The sequence below is a fragment of the Odontomachus brunneus genome, unplaced genomic scaffold (assembly GCF_010583005.1).
Source record: "Odontomachus brunneus isolate Ranch 3 - 2012 unplaced genomic scaffold, Obru_v1 Obru_scaffold_124, whole genome shotgun sequence".
Lineage (NCBI taxonomy): Eukaryota > Metazoa > Arthropoda > Insecta > Hymenoptera > Formicidae > Odontomachus > Odontomachus brunneus.
The window spans coordinates 577,000-599,912 of record NW_022639574.1 but is presented as its reverse complement, the minus strand read 5'-3'; the positions used below and the strand labels follow the sequence as shown (position 1 = coordinate 599,912).

The following is a 22,913-nucleotide window of genomic DNA, read 5'->3' as shown; positions in this document are numbered from 1 at the left end:
GAAGGATTAATAATTTTGACGAATAAGATGAACGACATCGACTTGGTATATTTTTAAACATCTAACGAAGACTTTTATTTCTCTTCTAACATTCAAATTTTCTAAAGGAATTTAATAAAAGCATGTCAATTTCCTTTCCAATTAACTTAACTTATAATCTAGTTATTATGCTGGTAGCATTTTAGAATTAGGCAACTCAAAAAATTGAGAGAGTATACTTTATCTCATAAAAATTTTAGAAACGTAGAAGTATTATATTACTGGCTGACAACTAGTTATGATTTTATCTCATAACTTGAACAGAAAATTGATCAGATTCTAGCAAATAATTGACCAGAAATTCTGGTTACTGATTATTTTCTGACGAGCTGATCAGAAACTGGCTAGTTTGGGCAACTATTTGCCAGTAACTGGAAACTCATCAGTTTCTGATCAATTTCTGACTACTTTCTGACTAGTTTCTATTTAGTTCTACACTGAGGGAAATTGTCCGATAAAAAATTAACAAACGAATATTTCCGATTGTAGAGCGGTTCTAACCTATTTCCGAATTTCTTTGACTATACTGACGGCACAAGTAACAATCATCAACTGTGGTAGAAACTTATATTCTTGTTCTTTCACATAACTTATCGACAGTGATAAATACGATTTTATTTCTTTCGGGCCACTGCTTTCTTGATTTTTCAACAAAACATTTCTCTCCTATCGATTGACTTACGATACCTCGAAGTACTCAGCTCGTCCTCAGCGATTTAGCTTTGAAACATTCCGCACTTAAAATATTAAACGCGTAAATTAGACGCGAAGTGTTTTCCGCGTTATATTCTTGATTCTGGATTTCTGGACGCGTGACGCACACGTCCGCGCGAGGAACGGGACGGTCGTGGAGAACAGTTTTGCTACGCGCTCGCTCATATCCAGTGACGTCGCCGTGGCGTTGTAATAAAAAGAGGCGAACTCGCGTGAAAGTACAACTTGTTTCGCTTTAAAGTTTTAAAGGACGAAGGCAACAGCGTGCATCTGCGTCGCTCGATTTCGGTGTCTTTATCGTTGCGCGCAGTCAGTGTGCTTTGACAGGTCTGAGCCCCTATGATTGATATCTACCTCGCCCTCCTCTCGCTCTACCCGTTATAGTCATCCCTCCTCATCTCGCTCACGAGGGTCTCCCTTTTCGATTATACCGTCCTGTCTATCCATCCACCTCTATAATATTGCATATGTATATGAATATTTATCATATTAATGATATTCTTCATATTTTTCTCCACCTATCTGTCCACTTCCTTATTTATTTGTTTATTTGCTTATTTATATACATGTAAATATAGTGTGTACGGCCCTGGTTTCACGCTTGTCGAGACAGACCGGTCGATACGGCTATTATGAAAATTGAAAATAAAAGCACTTTCGCATCCACTTATATATAGAAACGGTCGATCTTTGCAGACTCTGACTTGCTATTATGGGGCGATCGTTGTTCGACAAAATATCGAGACTTATCGCAAAGTCGCGAAGCGACATAGTCGCACGCGATTGATACTATGGGAATACACGACGATGAGTCGGGGACTTCCCTCTTTCTCTCTATGATTTCAAAGACTTCCATGAATGTCACGATGTAAGGCAACCGATGATGGCAGTTTTACAATGCTTTAAATTACATTTATGAAGCAAATGTAGCTTACTGAATTAATCATTAAATTTACATCATACAGTAAAGCAATTTTTTTGTTATATTGATGCAACATCAAATTCCCCAGATAGACTTTCATGATTATCACAACGCGAGACAATCAATGATAGAAATTTTGCAATCTTCAATAACATTTATAAAGTAAATATACTGTATTGAATTAATCATTAAATTTACAACATGTAATAATGTAATCTTTGTTATATTGATACAAAAACAAATTGCCCAAAAAGACTTCTATGATTATCACGACATGAAATAATCAGTGTAATGCCACCGCAAATGTAAAATTTACACTTAAATTATTACATTTACATTTTACATGCACATATTGTATGGGTCAGAGTTTGACAATGTTTTCGTATCTCTTTCTCTATTCCGTATATCTTTTCTATTCCGTCATTTTATGCGCTAAATACGAATTTCGTATGGACCACTCGTAAGGGATGCAAATCGACTAAAGTTGCTGCCAAATTTTCACGCACCTGTCTATCTGGGAAGTGTCAATATCCTCGATAACCGAATATGCACGTTCGAATTTCGTGCTGTTCGAGGCTTTTTTCTACGTTTATTTTCTCGAGTTTATCGTTTTATCGGTTTCCCCTTTATATTAATAGCTTGAATACCGCGCGACGCTGAAATATCAGCGGCCGATCGCATGCGACACAACGCGCAGGAAAAACGCACGTTGTCGTATGTTATCGCGTATGCTCTGGCGGAAGCCAAGTTTATATGTCGAGGGATGAGGTGATACGGTGTGCTTTGCGTAACCATTCGCTACGATTCAATTTAGGAACTTTGCTACGGCTCATTTCTCGACGTGGACCGTCGGGCACGAGAGGAGCTTCGGATATAAGGAAGAGAGCCCACTGCAATACAATGGGATTCCTCTTCACAGAGCGATAGGGGACGAGAGAGAGAGAGAGAGAGAGAGAGAGAGAGAGAGAGAATAAAGGAAACGAAATATCCCCGCGACCGTGCTTCAAACGTGGCCTCGCGCTATTGTGAATAAAATTGCCGATTTGAGCGTGATATGTCGATTAAATTTTCCACATATTGCAGACGAAATCGTGTTTATTTCAACTGTGCAAAATCCCGCGACACATTCGCACTACACTGAAAATCGAGACACGAGATATTTTCCGCGCCATTCAAAATGGAAATCCCGCGAGGGGCAGATGGGCGGAGAGGGAGGGGAGAGAAGAGAGAGCAAGAGGAACGGGGGTTAAATACACTTTCATTATTCTGGCCGTACTGGTGTATCGCCCTTCAATAGAAATTACCGAGCGATTAGGCTCGCGCGGCCGGCATAAATCACTCGTTGCGATTTCCAGTCGCGCGACGAAATTCACGCGAAAGCCGCATTAATTAAGCCGGTCACGGCCGGCGAACGGTCGTTCGAACGGCGAAGCTGGCGTGCATTTTCTTGCTCTCGGGGCATTATTTAAGGGAAAGCGCACGTTAATGCGCCTGCCGGTGACACGGGCATTATTAGGGCGGAGGGCGTAAAAATAGGAGGAAAAGAGAAAGGAAGAGAGAGAGAGAGAGAGAGAGAAGTAGGAAGAAGGACGCGCGAGCCGCGGGGACAAAAATGTCGTTTCTAAATGGTTTACGTAAAGCGACAAGTACGCCTGTCGGTTACGCTCTCTCTGCCCTGTGTCCCGGCGCAATGACAGGTTTAATTACCGGGCCTGTGCGTGCACGCGTAAACGCGAATTTCTACGTGCACGTGCGCCCGCGCACTCCGTCGATTTTGCAAGCACGCGATCGGAAAGCGCCTTCGGTTTCGTTCGCGTGCGCGCGACATACAATGCAAGACATCGAGTAATTATTAGCAAAACAACAGCGAAGGTCGAAGTCTCAGGATTATACTTGCACACGTGTACACCTTCCTTCCATCACCCTCTCCCTCCCCCTCTCCTGCCACTCTTCGTCCGCCCCGAAGAGCGGAGCGGACGAGAATGGACGAGACGAAAGAAGTCGCCCGTTGCGACGGAGCGTCAAAGGACGATTTATGCTCTCGCCCGTCGCGAGTTGCGGAATTTGGAAAATGCGTTTAATGCAGAGCGTCGATGCCGAGAGATGGAGGGGCGGGGGAGGGGGGGGGAGAAGGGAACGCCGGCGCCCTGGCGTCGACTTCACGCTCGGTCGTGCGCATTCCGAAAGAGAAATTGAAATTGCAAGGTGACAAGGCGGGGAAAGAGCGAGACCGCTCTCGGGTCAATTGTATTAATTAAATCTCTTTTGCGCGATCGTGCATTGCGACTCGACAGGCAAAACGTGTGCGAAGGGACGGGCGAGCGAGCGCGAGTGAAGAACTCAACGGCCAATTCGGATTCTCGCGTGACGATCTAATCGGTCGCGCGCACCGCAAAGCGCCGACAAAGCGTGCCTGCGAGAATTTCTGAACGCGCGCCAAATTAAATTAAGTTGAACGATATACTTAGCGAGCCTTCCTCAAACGATTCAACCGTTCGCGAATAATTCGACTGTCGATATACTGATACTTCGAGTAGAGCGCGGACACACGATATTGCACGCGATATATTTTTCTATTGGTCGAAGTGATGTCCGGCCAATCAAAGAGTTCGGTGCGCCTGTAAGAGTCGGAGAGAAAAGTACATCGGAAGCTGGAGTTTGCTGGGTCGAGGACTCGAACGAATCCGGGTCTTTCGCTTGCCGGGTGACTGCTTTGAACCACTGAGCTACCCAGACTCCCGCTCAAACACACTCTCTTTCGTCTTCTTATATGATTGTTTGTTTGTTTGTCAATATGGCGCCCTCAGTTCACTTTATATCTTACACGTCTTTCGTCTAAGCTTAATCTACAATGTGTTTCTTCCTTTTCTTTTTCTCTATCTTCTGTTGGCTTAAGGCTTGAGGTTTGAGTCAGAAAGAGACAAGGAGAAAGAAACAGGAAACAAAGAACACATTGTTGATCAAGCTTAAAACGTGACCTACAATGTGCTTCCTATTTCTTCTTCTCTGGTTTCTCCTGGCTTAAAGTCTAATCTACAATATGCTCTTTGTGTTCTGTTTCTTGTCTTCTATCTTTTCTGACTTAAAGCTTAAGATTTGAGTCAGAAAGAGATAAAGAGAAAGAAGCATGAAGCAAAGAGCATATTGTAGATCAGGCTTAAAATTTAAAATTTGAATAAAAAAACAAACAAAGAGAAAGAAGCAAGAAGCAAAAAACACATTGTTGATCAAACTCAAAACCTGATCTACAATATGTTCTTTGCTTCTTGTTTCTTCTTCTCTGTCTTATTCTGGCTTAAGGTTTGATGTTTGAGTCAGAAAGAGACAAAGAGGAAGAAACAGGAAACAAAGAACACACTGTTGATCAAGCTTAAAACCAAGCTCTTTTTACAATGTGCTCTTTACCTTCTGTTTCTTATTCTTTATCTTTTTCTAACTAAAAGCTCAAGATTGAAATCAGAAAAAGATAAAGAAACAAGAAGCAAAGAGCACATTGTAGATCAAACTTAAGTGGCGTCGCGTGCTTGTAATACAAGAAACATTGTTTCGCTGCCAGAATATAGTGAAAAAGGATCATTTTTCACCCCCCTTCGAGAGACCGGGATGATTGTCGAGAGTCAACTACATAAATTCGTCTTCAGTCTCGCGGATCTACCGCTACGTGTAAGTTCGCGTAAAACAATAGCGACGGGATTTCTCCTCTCCCTCTTTCTCTCCTGACACCATAAAATATAAAACGTCCGTCAGTTTAGCCCGCGCGCTGCGTCGCGCCGTAAACGTTAAGCATAACGCTATTCCGGCGTTAAAGAGGCCGCAAAGCTGCACAACAAAAAGTAGAGAGGATTCACCTTTAATGTCACTGTTAAGGAACGCTCGTTTCCTTCGCGGCCCGCGCTCCTTACCCCTTCCGAGGAGCGTAACCCTCAGTTCCCTCTCGTTTTCTTTCCCCCGGGCTGCCCGGAAGAGTGAAAATATTCTCGAGCTATGGGAAAAAATCAAGCTGTTTTCGCAGCAATTAGTCGGCGGAAAACTCGTGAAATTATCAACTCTCGCGCGTAACTCGCACCAAGGCAATTCCTCCGAAGCCACTTCAGAGTCGCGCGCTCGCGTGAGGAGACGCGTGCGTTTCAGTATAGACGACTCTAACGTTATATGAGCACTGCGAAAAGTGCCCATTAAAGAAAGAGTAAAAAGGTGCGCGAGGGAGAACGGCCTCGTGGGACACAGAAGGGACGGCGGTGGTGATGGTAGTCGGGAGAGGACGTCGTAGGTTTTCAAGCACGAGGGAATTAAATGCACTGCCGTGGTTTACGGCAAGGGCTACCGGATAAATAGATAGATTGAGGCGTCCGACGGAGTCGGCAGTTTCGAGTTAGCCGTTATCGCGACAATGTATGCACGCTTTCGCTTCGGCCGCGACCGATTTAATCCCTTCGTGAAGGGCCCGGAGCGTTTAGTCGATAGAACGCGTCCTACGATCGACTCGAAGACTCGTCGAGAGCAACGAAACGACAAGACACACCGTCAATCCACTCCAGTGGATTCTGGTGAAACTAAAAGCGCGATCAGACGGTCGAAAATCTTGAGAATCGAACGAGAGAGAAAGATATGCGTAGAAAAGACCGGGTCTACATGGCCCCGGGGATACATGTGCTTTTTCTTAGTATTTATCTTGAGAGAAATAGTGGGTACAAAATCACGAAATGATCCTTTTATAATATAAATATTTTTCCCTGAGTTTCATTAAAATCAGAATGATATTACAGTTAAGAAATAGAAAAAAAAACTGATTTGGTAATAGCAAAGTAAATTTTCGAGCCTCTCGAAATTTTCTATTAATATTCTCCATCGTGACTGAATTAAAAAATTAACGATGTGTTACTAGCTAAAATGAAATCTTTTGCAAGTGTATGATACACTGGTAATAAATGCAATTTACATTCATAAAATGACTGAAATAGAGTACATGGGTGAACGAGGTAAAGTTGGCCTATAATTAAGCGCTAGTAGGAGAACTATGGAGACTTCAGAACTATTAGAACTATGGAGAATTCAGAACTATAGAGACTCCGGAACTATTAATTAAGATACATATTTTGTATGTGGCCTTTTTATCCTGCGCTGCTGGGCAATTGAACCCGGTACTAAAGCAAGATGGCTACGTTGCTGCATGTTTATATTTTGGTTAACAAAATAAAATATACGGTTAACAGAGCTGTAGTGAGCATTGATAAAAGAAGATAGCCTTAAGGAGATACTGAAGCTGAAAACCGACAGAACATTGATATTTTTCTGCAAAGTTTACATCGTATTGCTTACACAGAATTACATATGCTTTTACGCAATGAAAATACGTGCAAAAATAAATAGGAACATTTCCCGATATGTGACGAAAACGAACAAAAATTTTTAATGAAAAATCTCAAGCTATCAGTAAACGTAATATTTGCCTAATCAAAAAAATCCGCAGCTTGTATATATTGAAAGTGTGGATACTCCAAACAGAAAAATTTTGAAGAACATTGCTCCACCTTCGCATCTGTATTTGGAAGCTTAAAAATATCGAAAAAGTTTGCAGAAAAATTTCTGGATATATATGGTTAGGTTTTCCATTGAATATGGTAAAACAAAGCAGCACACATTCATGTAAGTTTTGTATATACAAGAAATACGAAAAAGATAGAGTGATTATGTTAGTGACGATCGTCTCTGCATTATCGACATTGTTCGAGTTCGTCATCGACTCCAGCATCCCCTTAAGCAAGCAAGAAATTAGAGTAACAAAATTTGGCTGAAAATACCAAGACAATTGCTCTGTCTTATAATATACAACTCTGAAATTTACTTTTTTTAACTCGATTGAAGTTGTATCGATGAATCGTTCTCTACAATCTTCCTACTTTAGTGACTTGAGTCAAAAACATGTCGGAAGAGATTCCTCGGTGCCCGCAGAATCGAACGAAAAATCTGATGAAAATGTCGCGTCGCGTAAATGTGAAATAAAGCGAGACATCGCGGCGTCTCATTACATGTAACGTAACGCTCTTAAACACAAGGATCTCTCGTTCTCCGCGAAAACATCAAATGATCACGCCTTGAGAAGGTTGGCCGCGCCGCGGCGCAGAAATCGAATCGAATCATGCGCCTCTTTCGGCGCTTAATAAAGTCCTCGTACCTTTGATGAGGGATGAAAGAGAGAGAGAGAGAGAAAGGGGGATAGGAGGAGAAGAGGAAAGAGTAAGACAGACAGAAATAGGTGTAGAGAGAGAGGGAGAGAGTACCAGCGTGCGTCCCAATACGCCGCGGAATCTTCAGAGTGGAATCTCCTTCCACCACCCCTTTATAACCCGCCGTGCCGAGGAGAATCCCCGGGGCGGCAACAGCGGCGGCGACGACGACGACGACGACGACGACGGAGGAGGAGGAGGAGGAGGAGGAGGAGAAGGTATGGGAAAATAAGTTGAACATATAATTTGAAAAGCCGCGGGAATACAAGCAACCGCGCAACTTTATACCCGGCAGCGGCAGAAGGCAAAGTAGCCGGCAGACAAGACGAAGCTGACAGAGCCGAGATGAAAGGGACTACCCACTTTCTTCGGCGTCGACGTAAGAAGCGGGCATAAAGGCAAGGAAAAGGGGGCGCGGAAGTGGTCGGGGCCAGGGGACGGGTAGGGCCGGAAGACGAGGGGCAAGGGTTAAGTTAATTCGCACGTCGCACCGTGAACGCGCCGATGCGACGAGGCTCGTCGTCCTGCCGGCTGTGTCCGGCCCAGGCATCTTTAATTAAAATTACACTCTAATTATTCTCGATGGTAGCGGCGGCAAAGGTAGCCGGGACGACACACCGGCCCGGCAACTTCCACTCTGACTAGAGACAAACTTTCTGGATTCGCGTCGAGAGTGACGAACCAGCAAACGCGCGCGCGCGCGCGCGCCAACGGTGACGAGGCCGGCGTCTCTTACGAGGCGTTAGATTTCGCCTCGATCCGTTTGTTTTCGCTCCTACTTCCCTTTTTTACTCTTTCTTTCTTCCCTCTTCTTCTTCCTTTTTTTTAGCTAGAGCTAAATCCCCGTTCCGGTCCCTCCATTATTTATGTTCGCTAGGAGACGCGACGCGCGTTGCGAACAAAGCGGAAACCGAGAACGAGCGAACAAAGTAAATTCCGCAGGAAGGCGGGATACCCGCGCGTTAATTACTCTTACACCGAAATTTCCCAGTCGAGATTTTTCTGAAATTTACGGAAGTAACGCTTTACCACGGGGGAGCGGCGACGGCCGCCCCGTAGCGATGAACGAGTATCGTTAAAACTTTCCGCCGCGAGAGTGCTCGTCGGAACAAAACGGCGCCGCTTATTTCGAGGTTAAAGCGGCGCTGGATACCGCGCCGGTGAGAGTTTATTCTTCTAATCGTGGCTTTCTTTCGGTGGACCGCGTAAATATCGCGCGTCGTGTAGCGCAACATCGCCCGGCTTTAAACCAGACAAACCGCGGTCTTCTGTCGCGCAAACAGAAGTACGTATTCCCGTTTCCTGTTTTAATACCGCGAGTTGTGGGTAAACAATTGGATAAACAATCTTTGAACGCGAAAAACGCATAGAATGATGCAGAGGATGATATCGCGCGCTTCTGCGGTCGTTGGAGATGGACCAAAGTCTTCAAGTACAGACTTTCGGGCTTCTGCGAGAATTTTGACAAGTTTTTAATCTTTCGAATGATATTCAGGCTAATTCGCGTCTGTGTAGGGAAGACTGGAGCTAGATGTCCTCTATTGTAGAATTTTGAAGTTACAACTTCTCAGGCAATTAATTAATATAAACATCATAGAGGCAACTTTCTTGTATGTATTAATATGTAATAATGTATGTGTGTGTGCCCGCCACTTCTGTTAACCGTATATTTTGTTTTATAATAACCAAAATACGAAAATACAGCAACCATCTTGCCCTGATACCGGGTTTAGTTACCCAGTAGTGCAAGGTAAAGAAGGCCACGTATAAAATATGTATCCTGATTAATAGTTCCAGAGTCTCCGCGAAAGGTCTCCACAGGCCCTCCTGCAGACCTTTAATTATGGGCCAACTTTACCTCGTTCGCCCATATGCTCTGTTTCAATCATTTTATGAATAAAAGATACATTTATCAACAGTATATATCATACATTTGCAAAAAATTTACTCTAGCTAGTAATATATCGTTTAATTTTATTCAGTCGCAATGGAGAATATTAATGGAAAATTTTTCAAGAGAGACGAAAATTTACTTTACTATTACTAAATCAGTTTTTTGCTATTTCTTAACTCTAATATTATTACAATTTTAATGAAACTCAGGAAAAATTTGTGTTTTAAAAGGACCATTTTGCGATTTTATACCCACTATTCCTCTCAAAATAAATACTAAATAAAAACATACTCCTGGAGCCATTTAACCCCGGTCTCTCCTACACGAAAAATATTGTGGTTAAGTTAGATTAACATTATATTTTTTTTACAATGTTTCTTACAAAGCTGGATTATATTAAAATTGTAATATAAATTGCTACAGAAATAGTAAGTTTGACAATTTATCGAATATACATTTAAATTTTTTTGCTGAATTAAAAAAAATGCGAACCGATGTTTTAGTTCACCCAAGATTTTTTATAATGTAAATAATATGATTTTGAAATTTTAATGAAATTGATTTTTTTTAATTAGGTAAACCACACACACGTATATATTTATACGTGTGTGTGGTTTACCTAATTTAAACTGTAAAAATTGCACGGGGAGAATTGTATAATAAAAATTGCTACAGATGTTTTATAACTGAGAAAGAGACCGACATTCTGACGTAATTGACAAGTATAATTTTGCATTATTCGTTCCTTACCTTACAAATGTAACATTTACATAGTTCCTGTTCTGATAGAAATTACTTTCCGTAAACACAAAATAATAATAATAACACGCCTGCCAAAAGCATAAGTGCACGTGCATGCGCGAAACTGACAATGGGCGATGCTGATTCGCTGCAGGTCGTTTCTGAGAGCGACGGAATTCGAGCCGCCAGCCGGTTCGCCTAATTCCAAATTTAATAAACACATACCTAACCGCGCGCGAGTGGTGGTCGCAAGTGGCGGCACAGATGTTTGAGCTTGTAGAGGATTCGCCATATAACAGAGAAGCCCCGTCCACTGGCCGTTAAATAACAAGGCCCGCGGTAGCTGGAGTCGTGAACTATATGAAATATGTACGCGGACGGCGCTTCGTCGCCCGTAATGGACGTCCGTTATGACGATTCTAGGCGAAGCAAGGAAGACGCACGTCGACGGTTGATTGCGGATCGACTCGGACGATAAATAAAGATCGAACGGGGAGATACCTATACGTGTCTTGTAGATGCAGCTCGAAGGAGAAATCGATGGGAATGCACTCCGCGCGACGCGTTAAACTCCTCCAACACCCGCTATAAAACAGAATCGCGATAAATTCATTGCTCGCAAGAAATTCTTTAAATTTTCCCCTTTGCGACAATTAACCTATTTGCATTATTGGGAGATTGGAAGAGAATATTCTCGTATCAATTAACTTTAATATTACAAAAAATATTTTTAGAATAACTAGCGTATATCGTTTATAAATCGGAGCAATCACGGAAAAAAATTATTGTGTGAGATTATGTAATAAATACTTCTAGATTTATCAGATAAAATAAAACGACTGTATTCGTTATAATTTTATGAGACAATGTACGTGAAAAATGATAGAAAATCATAAAACAGCATATACATTGTATCATAAAATTATAATGACATAAAAATACGAATGTTTTATTTTTATGAAACATTTTTATGAAGAATACGAAATTGCGTCGTTATAATTTTATGAAACGATATACGCAAAGAATGACAAAAAATTATAGATCAACACAATTGAATGGTACACCAGAAGTTTGGTGCAATTGTGCGTGCTAATGTACCAATTTTTTTTAAATAATAACTAAATATCTACGTTGTCATTTGAAAAATAATAGAAGACATTTTTTGTTCAGTTTAACTTAATATATAGCGACAACCGTCGTCATCACAGTTTATTTGCTGTATGGCGCGTAATCATTCATGAACCTTTGATTAATAACTTAGAATAACTTATTTTACATAGTTGTTCGCAAAATAGTAGAGAGATTTTTTGTTCCATTTGACCTAATCTACCTGTCATCGCGGCTCCTCTGTGAGTTACCGAACACTTTGTATATCCACTTCTGATGCAAATGGGTTAAGAATTTTTTGAAGGAGAATAATTCTTTTTTTTTCTTGATAAAATCCATAGTGCTGCGTGCTCGGCTTTTGTTCCACGGTGGAAATTAGAAATATCATTTCGCCATTTATCTAAGAGGCGAGTCCGCGGCGAGGGAAACACGCGAGTGTAATCGGGGAACGGAAAGTCTTGAAAGAAACACAGTCCCCTTTTTCACCCTCGGTCCAGGGTCGCTCGCTGGCGCACCCCCACGAGACGAGCCACGACACGATGTCGATCCCTTGCACGTGGAAGGAAACAGAGAGAACATGGGAGGACCGAAAGCCAAGTAAATCTGTTCCAATTCCCTTAGTTCCACATCCCGGCCATCCCCGGTAGCCACGCGTTCACGCTTGTCCCTTACTTATTTCGTACTTACCACCCACGTCGCACGGGTGGTACCTTACTTATTCCCTTAAGCCCGTTTCCATCGCACCGTGCCTCCCCAACGTGACATTGTCCCCGACTATCGGTGTAACGACTTTCTTTAACTCTTCCCGCCGTACGATCGCCCGATAAAGCGAATTCACTTCGTCACCATTCCGCTCGCTCATGTGTCAACCGTTGATCCCTTCACCTCTTTACGGAAGACTTTTATCAGTAACGATACGTGACAAGTCGAGACGTTAATGACGCCAAACGTCACATCTCGCATAGCGCTCACGTCTCGAAGAGAAAATAATGGATCTTGACGCGACCGATTGCTTCAATCAGATTTTTAGCGTGATTGTCTCGTGGATGTCCACGTCGTCTCAAATAGACTTTCGTGATCATCACGACGTGAGACAATCGATGGTAGAAACCATACAATTTTTTTTTTTTATTACACTTATGAAACAAAAATACACTAAAAATACTAAATTAATTATTACATAAGTACTAAATTAATTATTAAATTTATATCATATAAAAATGTATTTTTTTGTTATGTTCATGCAGCAATAAAAATTCACTAAAAGTTACATTAGATTTTTCTATTACATTTTACTTATATTATTTGCAGCAAATTTTTATCATTCTTGTAGTATTTGTCTAATTTGTCGTTCTATCAAGTTGGTGCAGAAGGTTTGTCGAATTTATATATAAAATAGAAAAGCAGTATAAAAAATTATGCAACTTCGGACTTTAATAATTGTTACTAATAAAATGAATGATATCGACTAGGTGTTTCTTTTTTCTTTACCCAGATAGACTTTCTCTCATGATCATTATGACATAAAACATTTAATGATGGAAACTTTACAGTTTTCTTTTTTTACAATTATAAAGCAAAAATATTCTATTGGATTAATTATTATATTTATCTCATAATGTAGATGTTTATTGTCGATACACTTTTACTAAAAACTACATTCAGACTTTTATATCATATTTTATATGACATATTGTTTTGAGCAAATTTTGACATAAAACAATGATAGAAATTTTCTTTTTTTAGCTACAATTATAGAGCAAATATATTCTATTAAATTAATAATTATATTTACATCATACAATAATGTAGATTTTTGTTGTTGATATACACTAACATTTTTACTAAAAGCTACACTCAGACTTTCATATTACATTTTATGACATATTGTTTTGCATAGATTCTGATAATCATTTTTCTTTCGTACTCCTATTTTATTCTATTCCCTTCCTAAAAAAGGACACGAAATCTCCAACAAGAATATAATAAATATGAGTGTTATATGAAAGATGCAACCTTCACAAATCGACTAGTAAAGTCGCTGCCAAATCTACGCACACCTGTCTATCTGCTTACTCTAGAATAACAGAGATAGAGAAAGAGAGAGGAATAACTCACCGGCGACATGCCGAATTGAGTCTTCCTCGGAAGTGTTCGTTCAATTAGACACTCGATTTATTAATCGCCCGGTAAGTCTTTTATCTCGGCGCGTTTCCTCCCTCTGACGCGCGGGATAGGAAATCTTTCTCCTCTCGTGCCCAGTCTTCCTTCCTCCCTTTTTTTTCACCAGCCAGGTGACTCCCCGCCGATCGTTTGCCTCGCTCGAGATTATCAGTAATTACGAAACTTTCCCGGAGAAACGAATCGTCGCGAGTTTACGAAGTCGGTTATTAATCGCCATCGTCTGAATACTCAAGAGAGAGGGAGAGAGAGAGGTGTCGATTTACTGAGTATCCGTATTATTACGAACAGCCGAAGGGGCACTATAATGCCGGAGTTCGGGACTTAAAGCCGACAATTCGGATCGCCGGTGTCGTCTGTAGAGGCTTTCGACGTACGTTAGAGCGCGACCCCTTCAACCCTTCGAGCCGACCTCGCGAGGCTCCCAAAATAAGTGGCGAGCATTTTTTTTCGTGTCAGTCGCAGCTTGCGAGAGCTTCCTCCGTTTCCCGCGACGCTCACGACGAACAAGTTGTGAAACACACGACGAGGGGATTGGCCGTCGATTTTATTATTCCGTCTCGTGTGATCGGCACGAGCGACACGTGGCTCGCCGTGTCGGAAACTTCGGCGTCGCGACGGCCGCCCCGGCGTCGCGCCACCGGCTAAACTTGGAACACCTCGTCGCGAAATCACGCTGACCCTATTATATCGCCATCTAAATTATCGACGTTGTCCGCTTCATTGTCGCCGCTAATAGCTTAGTTTGATGACGGTTGACCTTCGCCACGACGCAGGTTCCTTTTGTTTCCGCCCGGCGACGGACAACGGGACATTAAGCGACAATCGCAGCTCAAGGATGCGTTGTGTCCAGTGTAAATGCGAATTTATCGAACGGCCGAGTCGCTTAGCGCTTTCGGAGAGACGCGACGACGCATTGTCGACCCTCTAATTGCTCGAATCGATACAGCCGAAGGTGATAATGCCCGAGCAACACGCACATAACAGGAATACAATCTCCCCACGAATCACTCTCGCAGTCTCCAGAGTGAGTTCACGCTGGATTGCGAATAGTAGTAGTTAGTCTGTTATTGCCAATGTGGAGTCAACTTTCGATTAATTGTTTCTCGTCTTTAAGCAGCCTTAAGGAATGCAACCAAAGTGACGAACTCCAGAAATATTAGGATTTGACTGTAGTTATTATCTCACTAGTATTAATATATAAAATAGTCAAAAGTCACGATTGAAACGTACGTTATTATATTTTTTTAGTAATTTTATTTAATAAAAATAGAAAGGGAAAAAATTCACGTTCCTATAACAGAGTACTATAACAGAATTTTAATAGACCTTTGTTTTTTAGTTAGTTGATGTTAGAGCCTTATTTATATTGTTTTATATTGTTCCTGAAATATTGATAACGTAAAGACGATCGTTTCGTCAAAACATCATGTCAGGTAAGCATTGACGCTATTCTTTTTCTACTTTTGCATGCAGACGGCGTTAATGCAGTCTTATTCTTTCTTAAACATAATGACATCGGAAATTTCTAGTCAAGCGCATCACGTCTAAATATTTGCGTAATATGACTCTTGATTAATAATAAACAATAAACTGTTAATAATTGTTAATAAGGACAAGACAATGTTTTCCGATACTCACTCAAAAAATAGCATACAACTCAGTAAATCTATATGTAGATTTTATCTAAATATGTGCTGCACAGAGACAAAAGTACTTGAAAATTTATTTATAGGATATAAAGTTTTTTCGTAGGAATGACTTTATGTCACAGAAATAAATTTTATATTCCACAAATAAATTTTCAAGTATTTTTCTTGATGCGCTTTGTTTTGTCATATTTAGCAGAAAACTACGCGTATATAGAAATCTTTCTGCAAACTTTTTGTATATTTTCGTATGTTTTTAAGTTTCTTAAAGTCATCCGTAAAGATACAGCAATGTAATTTTAAAATTTTTCCAAGTGGAAGAAACACACGTTTAGAATACACAAGCTACAGAATTTTTATATTAAGCAAATATTTATGCTAATTGACAGCTCGAGATGTCAATTTTTAAAGTATATTTTTCGTACATTTTTGTATATTTTTAAACTCCTAAACTTTTCTGTAGAGATACAGCAACGTTTCCAAGTGGAATAAACACACGTTTGGGATGCACAAGATATAGAATTTTTGCAGCAAGCAAATGTTTATATTGAGATGTCAATTTTGAAATGTTTGATCGATTTCATTACAGATGAAGTAATGTTCTAATTCATTTTCGTATTTTCGTTGAGTAAAGGTATTTATGATTCTGTACGATATAAAATTTACAGAAAAAAATTCAGTATTTTATTAGTAAGATCTTTAAGTTTAGCATCCCCTTAAAGAGAATATTAATGTTGATATAATATTTTAGACATCACACTTACGTTATCGCTATTTTTGGAGTTTGTCATCCACTTTGCGTCTCCTTAACGCCTTTAATAATTTTTTACTGAAGAAGAATAAATATCAATTATATAATCATTTTTTACTAAATTGTCATTTAAAAAGACTAACATTGATAATTTAGGGTTAAACGCTCGTCGTGGCTCGCTCAGGAATTTCCTGAACGCGAAAATACGCGCAAACGTCACGACGCGGAAATGCGAGACGCACGAGACGAGGAATGCGGCGGACAGCGTCGACAGGGTGTGTACTTTCCAAAAGGTAGAATCGGCTCGCAAATCGCCTTTCAGCTGCAATCTGAAAGGACTTTCGGCGATAAGAAAGTTCCCACTGGACACACGTAGCAGCCACTATAGCCGCACACGTCAGTTGGTCGGTCGGTCGGTCGGTCGGTCGGTTGTTCGTTCGGTCGCATGCTCGATGCGCCAGCCAAGCTCGAGCCAACCGAGTCGGCTACGGCGAAGCGATGCTCAAAAAGCGTAAAATCCTAAAATCCGTAAAATCCAAGCCATTTCGCCGGCGCTCTTCCTCCTCGCCAGCCCTCACCTTTCTCGCTGCCGCTCGGCCGATCTGGCACCTAACCCCTAACTTGTTACCCGCGTCTGCCATGCCGCAAATATCCTTCCTTCCCACCGACCCACCTACCCGGCCGCCTGCGCACACTCGAAACCCAATGCATTTAACACGCCTCGGCTTCCTGAACATTCGTGCGAAATCTCGGTTAAGCCAGGAGCAAGCTAGGGCTCACCAACATCCCCGCGTCGCGCCGCCGCTCTAACTTCCACTCACGCGTTCCTCGCTCGGCCGAAAGACGATCGTTCTTCCTTCCTCCCTTTCTTTCTTTCTTTCTTTCTTTCTGTTCGGCTTACTTTCCCGGGGAAATTAAGTTACGAAGATTACTCCGGGCCCCGAACTCGGCCAAAGTGAGGAAGTGAATCCAACTCTTCCCGTTAAAGCGCGTCGAACAACATGCTACTATTGCTATTGATATCGGTGAGTACATTCTTCGAATCGACGAAGAAAGACGCGGAATAGTAAAATATCTAATTATTTACATTTAGTCATTGATATTCTACAAGAACTTGATTTTTTCAACGTTGAACCGACTAGAAAGGAAGATGTTAAAAATATCATTTCTGACCCAATGACAATGATCCATTAACTGAACATCGAAAACTGTCTCTAGGATTTTCTAGAAATTAAAAATAACAATTATTTGTTCACTAAACCCGGGCAAAGTTATGAAAATCGTGATTTATTATTGATTACACTGTCCGACACTGATTTTATCTTTGGCTTGTAAGGTATGATCTCCAATGTATTTTTTGACGTTGAATATGATACTGTTCTCAAAATTTGCCTGTCACGTTACATTTCCGAGAAAATTAAGGTAACATAGGCCAAAAAAGACAATTTTGGCCATATTTTGAATGGTATTGCGGTGAAGGAAAATTTATTTTTCCAACTTTGACTACACTATCTTAAAGTGCTATCTTTTAGCTTTAAAATGCATTTCTGTTCGTTTCTGAAAGATTTTTTAAAGCCAACATGGGAGTTACTATCGTCTGGCGCTTTGCCGAAAACGCGCGTCTAAACGTGACCTATCCGAGGCAGCACAAAATCTTTAGAGAATGTTCTGGGACGTTCTTAGAATGTATGACTGTCCTTAGAACATCCTTAGAACGTTCTTTGAAGATTTGTGCTGTATGAAATGACATTATTGCGCTATTGCGGCCTTATTAGTCATTTTTGGCCTATTATTTATACCCGTTTTCTCACAATTGTGACGTGATCGCCAGATTTAGGCAACAAATTCGTATTCAGCAGGCAAAAAACATTGAAAATAACTATTCACACTCATATGATAAAAGTGGTGTTGTACAGTGATATTGATGTTGAGCGCGCGCGGCCAGTGTTTTTAATTTTAACTAAATCTTGAAAACAATCATGACGAAAAAAAATAAAATGCGTTTTAAAGCTAAAAGTTGATATTTGCGCATGGCATTAACAAAATTTGGAGAAAAAATTTGCTGCTAGTGGTATAACGTCATGAATATCCTGAAAATCGTCATTTTTTGTCTCTTTCACACCATTTTTCTCAAAATTGTGACGTGATAGAATTTTTTTGCAAACGGATTCGAATTCAACGGCCAAAAATCTTCGGGAAATGACACTCCGTAATCCAAAGACAAAAAAGTCAAATTTTGTCGGACAGTGTTATTGAAATATTCATATGAAGTATTTTTTTAAGTTTTGTAATCTTGATGTCTTTAAAATAACGAATATGTATGTTGTATGTTCAATGTATTAATTAATTGTGTGTAAGATATACTCGCATTAGGAAGTTATTTGATAGATAAAATTTCGGCGTTGTGGAGCCTAACAAGAAAAGAGGATATACATATACGCTAGTAATCCTCCTAACGATCTCTTCTTGATTTTTTCCTTTTTTCTTCTACTTTTCAAAGCAAAATCTCAAGCAAAATTTGTTTATAAGAAATGTAAATAATAAGTTTTTCCTTTCGGATTTCTTCTACTGCATATACAACGTACAAACATATTGTATAAACCAAAAAAATAAACTTCTCTACATTTATTGCTCATCTTTCAATACATAAATGTGCAACTGATTTTATTTTAAAACAAATCAACATAGTTTAAAAAACACTTCGTATAACTATCTAACAATCAATAATAAATCCCGATTTTTATAATTTTCCTAGGACTTCTTGGACAAATAATTGTGCTATTTTCTGTTTCTAAAAAATCTCAGAATGAAAATAGTTCCCAATGATTAGTTAAAGTACCATCAGTGGGCCAGAAATGGTCTTTGATTAAACTGATCCCAATCAGTTACCTGGTTCGCACCAGGTCGATTGCAAATCGATTTGCACATTTTTCATCAAATGAAGCAATTACTTTTCATAAAAAATGTATAAAACGATTTGCAACCGATTATATAAAATAATATTATTAGGCCCTGATAAGTCATGAAATGTAAAGTGACAATTACGATATTATTAATAATCAAGATTCAGCAAAATATACAAACCAGATAACTGGTTAGGATTAATCCGATCTCGACCATGGAACAAATTTCTAGTCGGTATGATTCAAAAAGAGAGCTTCATAACTGTGCTCTCTGCTAAGAGAGCTGAAACTGTGATCAATTCCCACAAGGAAAACCAGGTTCTCCTAGAGTGTCAATAAACTAAGAGAATGCTAATAATCGAATGTTTTAGCCTATTTCGTGAAAACTTGTTACCGAACTCGCGCGACTTCACGACATTGAGCGCGCGATTAAACAGACGGCGCGCAATATATGGGAGTGCGAGGAGCCACTCCAGTTCTCTCGGATTTTTTCATCTCTGAGCGTTGAATTTACTACTTTATTTAAATATCCGCGTGCACCGTGCCACACTTTTTAGCACGAGGTCCATTATACCGCACTTAGCGGCGATCAATATGCGAGTCGTTAAATCCGGAATTCGTAGAGCCAGGTAACCTCTGCACCGGAAACTCATCACACTCCGATAGAAAGAGAGAGAGACAGAGGAAAAGACGGAGAAAGAGATCCACGAGAAAAAGAGAGAAAGAGACAGAAAGACAGAGAAAGAGAGAGAGAGAGAGAGAGAGAGAGAGAGAGAGGCAGAGATAGAGAGACAAAGAGACAGAAAGAAAGAGGATAAAAATATTTGCCACTCACTAAATACAGTGTGTTCGTAACCACATTTCGAAATCAAAATTTTAATCGCGACGTAAGATCGCGTTCGAAGCGATATGTACGACTTCGCGTGGAGTACTTTGAAACGGTCTCTCCTCGCCAAATAATAAATAAAAATAGAATATCGCTAATAGAAAAAGAGAGAAAAACTGATAAAAAGGAGGCGATCGGTCAACACTCTCGGAGCTTCGGCCGAAACTAATTAGTGGCGGTAATATTGTTCAATAACGCAGTCGATGCTTCGCGTGCAGACTAGAAGTCCTATATCAGCACCAACAGGAATGATCTCACAAAGCCAGGAGTCCTATTGACTTGCCTTTGCGCTTTAACTATTCAGATACCCTAATGGTCGTCGCAAAATAATCCCGGATAATTAATTTCGAGTTATGGTGTAGCATAGATTGCTGATACAGCGAACGTGTTTCAATCAACAGTCGGCGAGTCACGGCTTTGCGTCGGAGAATCGACGGTGCGTCTCGTCAGTTAGCGATATTTATTCAGACGACATAAAGCAGTATACAAATTATACGAATTATTTTATTTTATTGCATTTTGGTTTGCAAATTATTCTTGTGTATTTTCTTTCACTCAAGGAGATTGAAATGACAAACGAAACGTTTGGGTGACTCTCAGGCCCGTATTCATAGTTATTAGTTCTCACTTGAAACTCGCCTCAAGTCGTTATTTGAAACTTGATTTAAGTACGTGAGATACTCAGATTTGAATTTACAGCTAAATTTAAATTTTTCATTTAAATCATATAATATATGCGACATTACATTTGTAATAGCGATTCAACTGAAAAACTTGGATCCAACTCTGAATTTGAATCTGAATATCTTATGTGAGACAAGTTTCAAGTTATAAACAACTATTAATATGAGCCCAAGATTTGAATTTAGAATTTGATGTGCGTTTTTTCAGCTAAATTGCGATTACAAGTGTACATATGTTACGTGATAATATATATATATATATATATGATTGAAATAAAGAACTTCTAGTCTAATTCTAGTTTTTCTAATCTAATTCTAGTCTTTCTAGTCTAATTCTAAATCCAGATTTAAGAATCTCACTTGAAACAATTCCAAGTAAGAATCTGAAAGTAAAAGCTGTATCAATAGTCGTTATTTGAAACATGCTTCAAGTAAAATACTCAAAGTTGAATTTCAAGTTAGATGTGAGCTTTTCAGCTAAATCACGATTGCAAATGTAACGTTTTATATTGTATGATTCAAGCAAAAAACATAAATCTCTCAAAAACTCAAAACTCTAAATTTATATCTAAATATTTTGCGTGGGACAAATCTCAAGCAACAACTTTTAATACGGGATTTAAAGAGCTTAGTTGATTCATTTTTTATTTTATTTAAATGATTGAGTACGAATTTCACAAGTTAGATCTTACGTTGGCTTTTTTTATCTGTTTTCCCTTTCCCGTTGATTGTACATATGGCGACGTTTATCGACACTTGGCCGTAACGTTGTTCGATGTTCAAGATAAACCGCAAAGTCTTTGACCGCTGCCAATTTTACATAGTCTCTCTTTTTCTCTTTCACTCTCTTTTCGTAGAAAACAACAACATTCGCGAACTTTCTTCTCGAGAGCGAATCGATCGCGTCCGTTAATAAAAGCGATAACACGCCGATAATTCCGACGTCGTTACTTTCTTATCACGATCGATCGATTCTGAAAGAAGAGAAGTGCGCAAAAAAAGAAAAGAAACGAATCGAAACTCTCTTTCGAGTCAGATCACGCTGTAAAGGCAGACGCGCGCGCTCACGATATTCTCGACCGCGTGTAATACCGCGGTCGGAGAATAGCGGAACGATTAAGGAAATCTGTTTCAGCGTTAAATAGAGCCGGGGCGATTTCGTGCACGCCGTTTCCGTATGCACACATACGAGCGATAAACGGAGTGCGGGTGATATCGCATTTTGCAGCTCTCTCAACGCACTCTCTCACACGAACGCACGCCATGTACGCGCACACACATGAACACATGTGTGCACGTACGAAAACGCGTGCATGAAAGTACAGCGGAGTAAGAGAAGTTTTGAGAGCACTAGGAGAGAGAGAAAGAGAGAGAAAAGGAAAGAGAGAGAGGTATAAGAGCTCATCGACGCGTCAAAGTGGTCCCAACCAATTTCATAGCGAGGTGAGCAAACAGGGGTTCTCAAGCCCCGAACCATCGTATGGCGGCTTCCCTTTATATACAGAACACGAAACCATCAACCGCGAACGATCAATACCCCGAATTACTTTCTCATCGCTGTATATGTGTGTGTGAAAGAAAGAGAGAGGAGGAGAGAGAGGGAGAGAGAAAGAGAGAGTGTGTGCGAATCACACTGCATCACGGAGCCGGAACCAAGAGACGACGCGTCTATATAAGCGTGTCGGCACAATTAGCGCTTTGTTACTTAACATAAGACCGATGCCGGATACGTTAAGAGCTCTCCTAGGCGACGTCTCTCCATTTTGGCGGCGTCACGTCGCTGTGTCGACCGGAGCGGAGTACAAAATTACGCCAACTCCGAGGACAGTAATTACTCTCGTTATAACTTTCTGGATTCACTTTTCGAGCGGTTAACGATTGCGCACCGGTCCGTGAAACGAATGACCTACTAACGTGCCGCGGCGAAGAGAAGCGGTCTGGGTCTGAGAGAGAAAAGCGTATTGGCATGTGAGTCGCCGCGGTATTGCTGTAAGGATTTCTTAGAGCATACACCAGAGATAGAGAAATGTATACAAGTTTGGCGGTAACTTTATGAGTCCATTTGTAAAGTCCATTTTTAAAGGTTGCATTCCTTATGAGTAGTTCATATGACGCCTATATAGATCATATAGAGAGTGATAAAATATAAGTATGAAGGAAAATTATATATATATATATATATATATATATATATATATATATATATATATATATAT

The 22,913-nt window shown here is 40.3% G+C and overlaps 1 long non-coding RNA gene across 1 annotated transcript in view; it reads right to left on the bottom strand.

Moving 5' to 3' along the window:
* The window catches only part of LOC116849697, a 147,882-nt gene that overhangs the window by 99,702 nt on the left and 25,267 nt on the right, over positions 1-22,913 (bottom strand). The gene's annotated exons all lie outside the window — the stretch shown is intronic.